Source organism: Palaemon carinicauda, chromosome 30 (assembly GCF_036898095.1).
Source record: "Palaemon carinicauda isolate YSFRI2023 chromosome 30, ASM3689809v2, whole genome shotgun sequence".
NCBI classification, from domain to species: Eukaryota; Metazoa; Arthropoda; class Malacostraca; order Decapoda; family Palaemonidae; genus Palaemon; species Palaemon carinicauda.
This window is the reverse complement of record NC_090754.1, coordinates 17,024,547-17,038,918: the sequence shown is the minus strand read 5'-3', so window position 1 is coordinate 17,038,918 and position 14,372 is coordinate 17,024,547. Positions and strand designations below refer to the sequence as shown.

The 14,372-nt window shown below is 33.5% G+C and overlaps 1 pseudogene; it reads left to right on the top strand.

The window, feature by feature from the left end:
- Positions 1-3,440: 3,440 nt before the first annotated feature.
- On the top strand, positions 3,441-12,436 carry LOC137623407 (uncharacterized; annotated as a pseudogene).
- The last annotated feature ends 1,936 nt before the right edge of the window (positions 12,437-14,372 follow it).

The window sequence follows — 14,372 nt, the reverse complement described above, 5'->3', positions numbered from 1 at the left end:
CCTCTCAAGCTTCACTATAACGATGTGCTTGATTTTTCATTCGATTTTATCTGGATTTCTTTGTCAAGGATATTCAAGTAGGATTAACAAAAGTTATATTCTGTGTGAATCTTACAGCATAGACACGCAATCACACACACACATACACACACACACACACACACATATATATATATATATATATATATATATATATATATATATATATATATATATTCTGTATATATATACATACATATATATATATATATATATATATATATATATATATATATATATATATATATATATATATATATATATGCAAAGGTAGGCTTTAGAAGTGGGTATTCAACAACTGACCATATCCATATAATTAACCAGTTAACGGAAAAATCAAGAAAGTATGACAAACCACTAACTTGGGCATTTAGAGACTATAAGATAGCTTTTGAATCTGTCAAAACCACAGCAGTAATGAAAGCCAATCAAAGACATATTGAGAGTGAGAATAATTCCGATTGAAAAAGGAGTTAGACAGGGAGACCCTCTTCTAAATTATTCACATCATGCCTAGAAGTTTTTAAGAATATAGATTTGGACAATGTAGGAATGATCATTAATGGGGAATGCCTTAACAACTTGAGATTTGCATATGACATAACTGTGTTAAGTGAATCATTAGAGGAATTGAAAAAAAAAAATGATAGAAGATTCGAATGGCGAAACCAGATATATAGGAATGAAAATAAATATATGTTAAATGAAAATGCAGAGACAATAAATAAGAACTATGGACAAAAATTTAGACAAGGTTGGTGAATATACGTACTTAGGACAAACAGTAAGTATTTCCTTAGGATATGAGGCAGAAATTAAGAGAAGGATAAGCATGGGAAGGAGAGATTTTGGAACACAAAATGAGATTAGAAAAAGTATATGACACTTTTTCTAAAAAACGTATTCATTGAATTAGTTCTTCCTATTTTAACCTATGCATCAGAAACTTACAGCCTTACAAAGCCTCAAAACTAAGGAAAGAATAGTGATGAGAATAACACCAAGAGACTGAAAAAGAGCAACATGGCTGCGAGAGCAAACTTAAGTAGAGGATATTCTAACAACATATAAGAAAGAGAAATGGACGTGGCCATGACATATAATAAAAATGACAGCTGATAGGTGGATATCGTGATAAAAGAGTAGGTCCCGAGAGATTGCAAAAGAAACAGGGGAAGGAAGAAAAGACGATGGATTACCAAACTAAGAAATTGAATGGATGTATCAGTGTTCTTTTGTTCTGCAGTGGACTAGTAATGGCTGATGATGATATATATATATATATATATATATATATATGCATATATATGTATATATATATATATATATATACTGTGTATATATATATATATATATATATATATATATATATATATATATATATATATATATATATATATATATATATATATACATACATATATATATCATCATCAGCCATATATACATATAGATATATACATATATATACATACATATATATATCATCATCAGCCATATATACATATAGATATATACATATATATACACACATATATATGTATATATATACATATATATATATATATATATATATACATACATATATATATATATATATATATATATATATATATATATATATATATATATGAGTAATCCAGGGGAATGTGTTGTCACCCTTGTTGGATTTTGTAATGAGTAGAACAGTTGGAGATTGTGGAGAAGGATTGGACTGGATTAGTAATAGAAAGTTATCTGACCTAGAGTATGCTGGTAATGCTGTCCTTATTAGCAGAACACTACAAGATTTGCAAAGCTTGCTTACCAGAATGCATGAAATATTTTAGGAGGTTTTGCTCAAGATAAATAGAAGAAAGACAGAGATGATGCGAACGGAATATGCAATGAAAGATGAAATATCATTGGAAGGAGAAATGAATAATGAGGGAGAATAATTCAAATATTTAGGAACTATTATCTCTAATGCAGGGTCTTTATAGTTTAGTGGAAGACTGAATAAAGCAAATCACACAATGACTTGGTTAAGTAAAATTTGAAAATCAACTCGTCTGAAATTACATGTAAAAATCACGCTATATAGAGTATATGTTTAATGAGATCTGTGTTACTGTAAGGACATGAGTTATGGTATGACATTTGAATAATCCCCAACAGTTTTAGTAGATTTGAGAACAAAGCCCTCGGAAGAATATTGGGAGTAAAATGGCAGGACATGATTAGAAATCTAACTTTCAGAGAGATTACTCGAGTACCATATGTGGGTGAGATTATGGTAAGGGGTAGATGGAGGTGGTTTGTGCATGTTCTTCGCACTCCCCAAGAAAGATTACTTCACCAAACCTTTTAACTGGGTTCCACAAGACACTAGAACACCTCAACGTCCCAGGCCTACATGGCTGAGGACTCTGAAGCATAAATTAGGGATCATGAATGGAGATGCATTAAATTAATACTTATGATAGCGATGACGGGCGAAATCTAACCGAGGCCCTTTGCATCAATAGGCGTAGGAGGAGATGGTGATATATATATATATATATATATATATATATATATATATATATATATATATATATATATATTTACTTAATTGTTTATTTATTTATTACCGAAACTTTATCCATCCAATCTTATTTTCGATGATAAAAGATTGTAAGAAAAGATGTGTGTTTTAACTTTTAAGTGGAAATTCCAACTATTCTTCTTCCTGTTCTACCGTTTTCAAACAATAGAAATACGATTTTATTTTTGAAGGATTATGGTTCAAACCTTGCATAGACAAGTTGGCATCATTCATCATGCTCATGGTCAGGTATTAGTGACACATGATAGCTTACATCCTCGGCTGTCACGAATGACAATGAGGACAATGAGTATGTTATCGACCTGCAAGAGCCAAGAGCCCAGTAGTCCACAGGCCACGGTTGGGTCAAGACACTTCAGTCCAGTTCCTCTGCTTCCCACTTATTTGAGCCTTCTCAGGATTGAGTTCGGCCCTACGAAACGTAAATTGGGTAAGTGAAGAAAAATTAACGTTTTTCCAAAACAATTTACTGTGCAATAGCGTTGATATTTGTATGGTTCTTTATTGTTGTAAAAGGTGGCTGGTTATTGTGTCTACTATATACGTGACATTGAATTTGGCTTAGAGCCCGCTTATTATCATATAGCCCATTTTCCTTTGAATACTAATTTTTCTCTTTTTTTTTTTTTTTTTTACTTCTCAGGAATCATGGTCAGCAGGCAATTTACTTTAGCCATAGATACCGCCAACTCACTCATAATGGAGAAGGAGAGTGATGATGATGAAAATCTAGAGGCTGTTGACATCTTTGACGAGGAGGAGCTGGAAGTGGGAGAGTTGGAGCGAGAGGCGAAGGAGGAATAATAGGTAGCAGATGATCCTGGAATCGTACCCATGGTGTGATAGGAACGTCGAGGAGCGGGTTAGTAGGTTGCTTCCGTTGCTGTGACAGTGAGTAGACCTACAACACCATCACCTACAGTAGGGTGATCCAACTTCATTGATAATTTGGATCACTTCAGCTCTATGGAGTTACTTGGGGGGACAATAAAAATGAGCGAAAAACCATATATATTTATATATATATATATATATATATATGTGTGTGTGTGTGTGTGTGTGTGTGTTTGTGTTGTGTGTGTTGTGTGTGTGTGTTTGTATAACTTTTTAAGAAATAAGAAAAGACTGAAAATTTATTTTAAAAGAAACGGTGGGATCTTATTGTGCTACATAAGTTACAAATGCAGGGCATACACGTAAAGGAAAAATTTAGAGATTTATAGTTAAAAAATTTATATATTATACCGTGCTAGGCGGTATATTCTAACAATCCATTTTTGCCAACGGTTATATAAGCTGAGGAGCATCCTGGCAGAGTAACGAGAACTTTGGGTGTGGAGGAAATGCTCCCCTAAATCTCGAAGAAGTAACTTGGGTTTAAGGCGATAGACAAACTGTCCCTTCAGCTTCTACTCTCGATGCCTGGCGGATGATCTTACAGAAATTAGTATGGACTGGCATTATATACACCTTAGTTAGATAGACACTGCGCATCACAAGCAACTGCCTATCCTTTGATGAATCTAGCCAATGAATCCTTTACGTATCAGTTAGTCTATAGACAGAGAAAATAACAGATTAGCCCTCAGTTCCGGGCTTAGCGGAATGCTAAGAATCTCCCGGTTTATAAATACTAAAGAAAAAATGTAAAATTGGTAATCGGAATGTTAGAACCATGATACAGATTAGGAAGTTACAGCAAGTGGGGAATGAATTTATTGAATATAGTTAGGATAAGTGAAACACGTTGTAAGGGGACTGGTAAAGAAATCTCAGACCAAAGAAATACAAACACGCACACACACACACACACACACACACACACACACACATATATATATATATATATATATATATATATATATATATATATATATATATATATATACATATATATATGTATGTGTGTGTGCCATGTCCATTACGCAAAATGGGTTATTTTACAAAATGCCCGGCCATTATGCAAAATGGCAAATTCATGGTCACTTTCCAAAAGTTGATAATGTTAATAGTAACACATATGTAATATAATGAATGATTTAAGAAAAAAATTAGAATGATTGTTTAAAATGGGTGCAAACTATTTGCCGCATTCTTTAAAAACTGTTTTCCTCGTTGACTCATATCCAGTTACCAATCTTTTGAGACGTTCGGTGATTCTTTGATATGGTGAACAAGAATTTGACGAATCTCCTCGAAGTATTTGAGTCATTTTACCTTGAATAAATCCTGAGATGATTCAGTAACTGAAGTATTAAACTTGTAACACACTATAGCCTATATATAGTACCATACTAAAGAGAGGGAAGGAAAAAAATGTTAAGCATTACTAACGGAGTAATTAGAAAATGAGCATATTACTTTATCATAAAAGCCAATAAGGTATAAACTTTTAACACAGAAGTGAAGTAAACGTTCATAACAATCCTTTAAAACACTTGTTGTTTTCTTTAGAAATTGGACCAAATGTCGTTGGACCAAAAGTCCATCGGACGAAAAGACTTTGGACAAAAAGACGTGGACGAAGTGTCGTCGGACAAAGTGACATCGGACAAAAAGACCACCAACCCATATATATATATATATATATATATATATATATATATACATATATATATACATATATATATATATACATATATATATATGTATATATATATATATATATATATATATATATATATATATATATATATATATATATATATATATATATACTGTATACATATATATATATATATATATATATATATACTGTATACATATATATATATATATATATATATATATATATATATATATATATACTGTATACATATATATATATATATATATATATATATATATATATATATATATATATGTATGTATATATATATATATATATATATATATATATATATATATATATATGTATATATATATATATATATATATATATATATATATATATATATATATATATATATTGAGGAAGAAAGTATGGAATTGGAAGAGAAATGATAGGAATTATGATGACGCCAAGAGCAGAATAGGCATTTACTGAGTAGAGAGGTGTAAATAGAGGAATGTTATTTTCAAAGTTTAAATCAAAGCAGTGCAATATGATTGTTATAATTTGGTATGCGTCAACAAATAATTCCCCTGAAGAATGAAAATATGAATACTATGAAGTACAGCAAAGTGTAATAGATGAGATCCCAGAGAGATATGAAAATTGTGATTGGGGAGTTCAATGTTAAATTTAAAAGAATAATCAACGTATAGAGAATATGATGGGTGTTGAGGGTGTTGGTGAAGTTGCAAATGAAAATGGAGAAAATTTTATAAGTTTCTGTTCAACAAAATATCTTGTCATAGCAGGTAGTCTTTTCCAGCAAAAGGACATCCACAAATAAACATGGACTTCATCATGTGGCAGTTACAAAAACCAAATAGATCACATACCCATTAATAAATAGAAGGAGGTTTCTGAGAAATGTAAGAAGCTATAGAGGTGCAGATATTGGAAGTGATCACCAGTTTCTCATTGCCTTATTAAAATCAAAACTGAAAGCACCCAACAGAAAGACGGATAGACTACCTAGGTTTGATACAGTCAAGCCTCTAGAAGATGAGCACAAAGAACATTTGCAATTGAATGTAGGAATCGATTTGTAGTCTTAGAGACATCATGAAACGGAGAACAGACAATTAATGAAGAATGGTGTGATATTAAGAATATATATCAGCCTGTTGGTAGTGAAGAGGCCTGTTGTTACAAGGAGAAGGCCATGGATAACAAATAATACATGGAATACTATACAAAGGAGACAAAGACAGAAATTCATTATTGAAAGTTTTCGAGGAAATAATGAAAATTACAAGGTAGAGCATGCTAAGTATTCAAGTGTTGATAGTGACGTCGAAAGAAAAGCCAGGAATAACTATAGAGAATATTCAGACAGGAAAGCAGATGAGGCTGACCAAGCTATAAATTCTGGAAGTGGCTATGGTGAAAGAATCGCTTATAGAATAATGAAATATTTATGTGGGCTAAGAAGAGGCCTATACCATCAAAAAGAGAGATGGGGATCTGTTATAACAACAGAACATGACAATAGCCATCGTTGGATATAACACTTTAGTGAGGTCATCAATAGGAGATATGAAGGAAATAATTTGATTGATGTACCTGAAGCTGAGGAAGACCTTGATGTACCCATTGATGAATTCAGTGTGTTTGAAGTCGAAGCTATTATTAAAAAACTCGGGCATTGGGAAGCCCCTGGATTTGATAGAATAACTGCTGAGATGATATTGGCTGAAAATGAAGTGACCCATAGAATACTTACAAGGTTATTTTCTTAAATATAGCATGAAAAGGCAAAACTTGATGAATGGGAGCTAGGAGTTTTGGTAAAAATAACAAAAAAATAGATCTGATCGATTGCAATAATTACAGAGGTATTACACTTATGCCAGTTGTCATAAAAACAAATAGTATGCTCATAGTAAAGACAATAGAGAGAAAGATTGATAAAAAGCTGAGATAAACAAGGAGGATTTAGAAAAGTTAGGAGTTACAATGACCCAATTTTCATCATAAGATATGTTGTACAGCAATGTGTATAGACATAGAAACCTACTTTTTTTGTGGCATTTGTGGACCATAAAAAAGCTTTTGATAGCGTGCATCGGTCAAATTTATGGAGAGTCCTACATTATTATGTAGTTCCTCTTAAATTTGATCAAATCTGTTCATGAGCATAGCAAGTGCAAAGTTAATGTTAGTGGAGTCCTCTCAAATGAATTCCCAGTGACCAGCGGGGTACTCCAAGGGAATGCGTTGTCACCTATGTTGTTTATCTTTCGTGGATTTGCAATACGTAGAACAGTTGGAGATGGTGGAGAAGGATTGGACTGAAATTAGTAAAAGGAAATTAGCTGAAATAGAGTATGCTGTCGACGCTGTCCTTATTAACAGAACACCACAGGATTTGCAATTCCTGCATACTAGAATACATGAAATATTACAGAAGATTGGGCTCAAGGTAAATAGAAAGACAGAGATGACGACAAAGGAATATGTAATGTAAGATGGAACATCATTAGAAGGAGAAAGGGTTAATGAGGTAGAATCATGTAAATATTTAGGAACTGTGATCTCTAATACAGGATCTTTAGAATTGGAGTTTAATAAAAGATTGAAAAAAACCAAATCAGACAATGGCTAGGTTAAATAAAATTTGGAAAACAAATCATCTGAAAATACATATTCATAACAGGCTACATATCTGTTTAGTGAGAGCGGTGTTACATTATGGACATAAGTCATTGTATGACAAAAACCTACCATCCAACGATTTTGTAGATTTGAGAACGAAGCCCTCAGAAGAATATTGACAGCTAAATAGTAGGACAGGATTAGAAATGAAACAATAAGAGAGATTACTCGAGTGTCATACGTGGCTGATCTCATGAAATGTCTGACTTTATGTCATCTGGCATGAGCTCATGGCTTGATGAAAACAATCACTGAATAGTAACAGCCTCTTGTGGAAAGCTTCAATGTGTCCAACCAGTTATGAAACATTTTTGTTTCTTAACTTCTAAGCTCATATGAAGGGCATCGGCGGCCTCGAAAATAGCCATGTTTGGTCAGACAAACCCATTTTTGGATTTCGTAATTTTTACGCTGTTAAAGGTCTGTTCATTGGTTAGAGTAAAGCTTATATCATTTAGAAGTTTCCTAATTAAGTAAAAAGGCAAGTTTGTTCACGCATTGACACACAGAATTTCCTTATCTCGGTCATAGCAACCACTTTTATCATTACCTCTTAAGAAAAATCCTTAATATTTGTTCCGTCTTTTCCTTCAAAACTCTGTCCCTGAAGACAAGAAAAGAAAAATAACTCACACTACTTTATATTTGAAGCCATGACAGTACTGTATTCGTAAACTAGAGAAAACGGTTGATTAAACTGATAAATGAGAGAGAATTTTCATTACCACTTAAATAAAAAAGGAAATTAATTCCAACTTTAAAGTCATGGAAATATTAAACGCGAACAGTTGAATGAATGAAGATATTTCACTTTAGCAAAAACAGAGCGTCAGGAACATTTGCATTTAATTGATATTTCATTTGTTTTATTGGATGCTTTAACAAGGACACAACTGTTCGTTTTTGGGTCTTTTGTTTATAACTTGATAAAATAGGCGCCAGAGGACTCTGCCTGTGATTGATGCAGGCTATGACAACGACGCTAACGGTTTCCAGAAAAAAAAAAAAAAAAACGATGCAGTTTTTTTAATCATTCAATTGAATTGGACCATTTTTCCTCGCTTCGATATGCTGGTCAAATGTTGAATATTCTGTGGGAAAATAACTCAACGTGTCGGCACGGTAAAGTATTTTGTAAAAATGGAAAGCTATTTGCGGCTATGAACTTCATTTTCCTTGTTTTAAATTTCTACGGAATTATTTCGAAGGAAAGGCTAATTGAAATAATAAAAGACTTCATGAAAAAAATAGAAATAAAAATTGACGATGAATTACGAAGAAGAAAAATAAAGTATTGGCTTGCCCATGGAAGAGGTGATTGTCCTGCCTCCAGAGGAAGGATAAATATAAATCTGGGAAAGCGGAAGCAACTTGAGTTCCAGAACTTGTCAGGAGAAGAAAGAAACCACTAAAACCATATTATAATTATTATCATCATTAATAATAATAATAATAATAATAATAATAATAATAATAATATTATTATTATTATTATTATTATTATTATTATCATTGTTATTATTATTATTATTATTATTATTATTATTATTAGTAGTAGTAGTAGTAGTAGTAGTAGTAGTAGTAGTAGTATATGAATATTACTGAATTTCATATGATCACAATGACCAAAACTTTGCCGCTTCTAAATGCGTTTTTCCAGAAGGATATGTAAATTGTAATAATTTTTGGGATGTATTCTTTCAAACAAAATATACATTCTAAGTAGATGCAAAGTTTGCAACATTCGTCTTCCTCAAGAATGTATCACTTCCCTCACTATATGAGCCGTTTTAAGCAGTACGCGCTTTTGCAGAAGTCCTGGGGTTATACCGGCTCATATTTCTCAAGATTCTACTAAGTGCTGTTGTTATATTTTCCATTCCCAGTTCAGTACGCTCCGGAGAAAGGGACGATAGTCTTGTAAAAGTGGCAATTTGTTATGCAACGTTGACTTATCTCTCTGTGGATTAGAGAAACTTGGAAAGAAGACTTAGTTGACAAACTGGTAGATGTGGCATTTCTTCAAGCGGTGTTGCCATGTCTTCTTATATTCTGTGGGATTTTGGATTATAGGTTGTGCGGTGGGATGAGAAATGTGACCAGCCGTTGATAAGTAAAGTTTTAACATTATGTAGGCTTAGACAGACTATAGTTCTAAGGAAAAACTTTAGATAAGGTGCTTTTTATGGTGAACAGTTTGGCTGACGCGTATCGTATATTTTAATCATTTATGATAAATACCTTAGAGGAATTCAATAGATAAGTTGATAAATCGTAAAAATAACTTACCATTAAAAGAGCTTTACCCTTTTAAGCAAGACTCTCTCTCTCTCTCTCTCTCTCTCTCTCTCTCTCTCTCTCTCTCTCTCTCTCTCTCTCTCTCTCCTCAAAATGGGGAAGGAATGATTGAATCTAATCAAGAGCAAACACCGTATGTGTACAACATTTTCATACCAACATCAGGAAGACAAAATAACGGATGAACATCTTCCTGACTGTTGGAAACAACTGAATAAAACACCAATATTATTGTTTTCTTTGCTTCATTAGCAATATATGAATGCAGGTGAAATCTTAATGATAAAGATGTGGCATTAAAATAAAGAAATCATGCAAAGCGACGGAATAGTATATGCTTGCTAGTATCTTTCTGTATGAACTATTTTTCGCCGATAAGAATTCATTTGCAGATCTGAAAATTCGACATTTAACTTTTCAATGGAGCAGATAGCAAAACTAAGGTCCTTGTTATATCTTTAAAATAAAGATGAACTGTTGCTAAATTTTATGCATAAATATCTTGCACCACTACTTTTCTCTCATGAATGATTAAATACATATTTGTATCATATTTAATTGTATTACATAATATATTCTGTAGAATACACTTGTTTAACATAGTAATGTCATGTTACCATTAATTTTCACCTCTTTAGTGTAATGTGTTGTAATAATGTAATCCTTATTTCTTCCCTTGACTTTCTGAGTAGTGCAACAACATTCCCAAACGACGTACCATGAATGCACTCTTTCAAAGGGACTTTTATTTAGCAGAATCCCACCTTTTCCAGTAAGGGTCCCCATCGTTTCAGGACTCGGTTCGCTCAGCGTTTGTGGAACAAGCGCTCAGTAGGTCCAGCAAAACCTGATTCCCATCACTGCGGGGTGAAATCGACACCAAGCAGCAATTCAGCATTTGTTTACATTCGTTCGACAGTCGACGTGCTCGTGTCCTTAGCTACAGAACATCATCAAGAACATCACCATCGTGCCTGTGCAATGGGCATTTTAGATTGAGGAGAGCCTCATTGAAAAAGTTAGATCGCAACCAATTTTGTGAAATACAAAGGATCCTTTGCCTACACATACACTGAATAGTCTGGCCTATTCTTTACATATTCTCCTCTGACCTCATACACTTACAACACTGAGATTACCAAACAATTCTTCTTCACCCAAGGGGTTACTGCACTATCATTGTTCAGTGGCCACTTTCCTCCAGTAAGAGTAGAAGAAACTCTTTACCTATGGTAAGCGTCTCTTCTAGGAGAGGGTCACTCAAAAATCAAACCATTGCTCTCTAGCCTTGAGTAGTGCCATAGCTTCAGCACCATGGTTTTCCACTGTCTTGGGTTAGAATTCTCTTGCTTGAGGGTACACTCAGGCACACTTTTCTATCATTTTTTTCTTCCTCTTATTTTGTTATAGTTTTTAGAGTTTATAAAAGAGATAGGCTATTAATCGAATGTTACTGTTCTTGAAATATTTTATTTTTTCTTGTTTCCTTTCCTCACTGGGCTATTTTCCCTGTTGGAGCCCCTGGGCTTATAGCATCCTGCTTTCGCAACTAGGGTTGTAGCTTAGCAAGTAGTAATAATAATAATAATAATAATAATAATAATAATAATAATAATAATGATACAGAAGTTACCTTAATTTTCTTTATTATTTCTTATTCATGATATACCTTTTTTTTTTAACAGGAGTCCCAGTCCTCCCAGCAGCAGGAGTTACAGACCTCCAATCAGCAGGAATTTCAGACCTTCAACCAGCGGAATTTCCATTCATCCCAATCTCTTTCGGTACAAGTTGACCGTTATCAGTCTGATGATGAAATCATCCATCAGTTATTGCATTCATTCAATTATGACAGTAGAGTAGATGACATTGCTCTGCCTACCCCATCATCTTCACACTTGGGGCCAGAAACAAGTCGATCTTCTTCATCATCACCACGCAATAATGGAATGCAAGGTCGAACTCGTACTTCAAAACGCAAAAGGGATATGATATTATAACTTGCATTCAATGCAAATGTGACAACATTGTCTATTTTGAAAACCACTGCACAAGCACAAACGAAAGAGTTCATCCCATACGCAGTAGGAGGTTTTCATAGAAGAAGTATTCTCTGAATATCCTGGCCGTAAACATATGAAACTTGTGCTTAAACTTGTTGTATTACTAAACATGTTAAAAGCAGAGAAAGGCAGTTAATCACTGGTCTTAAGCTGTTGTATGGTGGTATTTTTTCCCTGTATGATTTCTTTTATGCGATATAGATATGACACACAAAAGAAAAGAATCTATAACAGGGCCATAATCTTATTTTGTTCCAGACTGCATTATGTTGAATAAAAATAAACCATTGTCACAGAAACTATTTATCCTATAGAATTTATGCATAGAACTCCTTGTTACATTCAGGGTTATTCCAGAAATACAAAATCTTCGTTGTACACAATGGTAAAATTCAATTTATGGTATGCAAATATATTTCTAGCTCTTAATTATCAAGTTTCACCACAAAGAAAAGGCTAGCGTCTGAAGGCTATAGCATCCTGAAATTCTACCTTGCTTTGATTACTGTAACCAGGGTTGAGTCTATGACCTCCTCCTCCTACGTCCTCTTCTTCAGCCATGGCGATTACTACCGAAGACATTTTTGCCATGGTGATATTTTGGTCCTTGGTGTGAAGGTTAGACATTTCTAAGATTGCCTATTGAGTCTTAATGCAAACACGATGACTTAATAAGGTTTCTTTTGATTTTCCAGCTGCTGCTTCTCGATATGGTGACTGAACAGCTAATAAAATGGTGCTCCTATTGTCAGGGGAACTCACAGTTTGCTTGCTGAAATGGCTGGAATATGATGGATGAACAGCATTTTGCTGCATAAAAATTCCCCTGTATAATATTAGGACCAATGGTATCAATATTTCTCCGCTGAGAATCAGCTACTTAGACTCAGTAATCATTGCCTTTTATATATGATTGGTGTGAGTGGGATATATATATATATATATATATATATATATATATATATATATATATATATATATATATATATATATATATATATATATATCCAATGTGCCATTTCATTGATTTCGTGCGTGATAATAACACGCTATCTTTAGGAGAGAAGAATTATCATACGTAAGCAATAGATTGTTGTATAACTTCACCAGATGGTTGTATTAAATAATACCTCTTAATACCTTATCAATAAGTAAGTCATGGGAGTTATCCATGCTAATTTATCATATTTTAGAGTTGCAGAGAAGTTTATCTATATTATATAATGTGCTACAACACAGGGTGTACAATAAATGTTTAGTTAGTACGAGTGCTAATGGGGCCTATAACATAACCACGATGCTGCTTTGTCCTAATTAGTGTTAGTCTGTCTTTGCAGACTGGAACATTCAATTTGATTTGAATGAATTATGCAGCAGTGCATAGCCTATCCTAATGCCATTTATAAGATGCTTCGGTATAGGTCCGGGACAAATTGAGAGTTTCAGTACATAAGCCTACGTATAGCCTACAAAAAGGGCGACTTGGAAATGTGAAGTAGTGAGATGTACTCGGGTGAAGACAGCTAATGACATATCAACATATGTTACAGTATTCCAGTTACATCAGATAAATGTTCAAGAGTCAGGGGTAACATGGCAAAAAACACCCAAAACAACTGGGAATCTCTACACCAAGGTATCGGTAAAGATGACAACACTGCATTCACTGGTGAAAAAAAAAAAAAAAGTATGGACCTCAACACAGTCCAAGTCTGTTGTGAGCCAGAGTTGTAGGCCACATTGTTTCAAGACACAACGATAGACAACGGAGCTTAGAGAGAAGTCATGGGTTCCATAAGATGCATAACGGTGTAAAGCCTGGCATTGAGTGTGACACTTGCAACATTATTGCTTAGGTGAACCAATGTCTGGCAATGTAAAAAAAACCTGGCAAATGTAGTGCAGACACCCATCCTGTCACCATCGAAATAGATTACATGGATGGCATAATCAAGTTGGTTCTCATGAATGGACTGGATGATTTAGAAATCAGGATGGAGGCATTCGTGAAAATCAGAATTTGATATGAAAAAAAAAAACTTGGTTAAATATTATCTTTGATTGAAAGTAAGGAAACTGATACCCGAACCATGATGATCAAAACTCAAAGGGTGGAAGC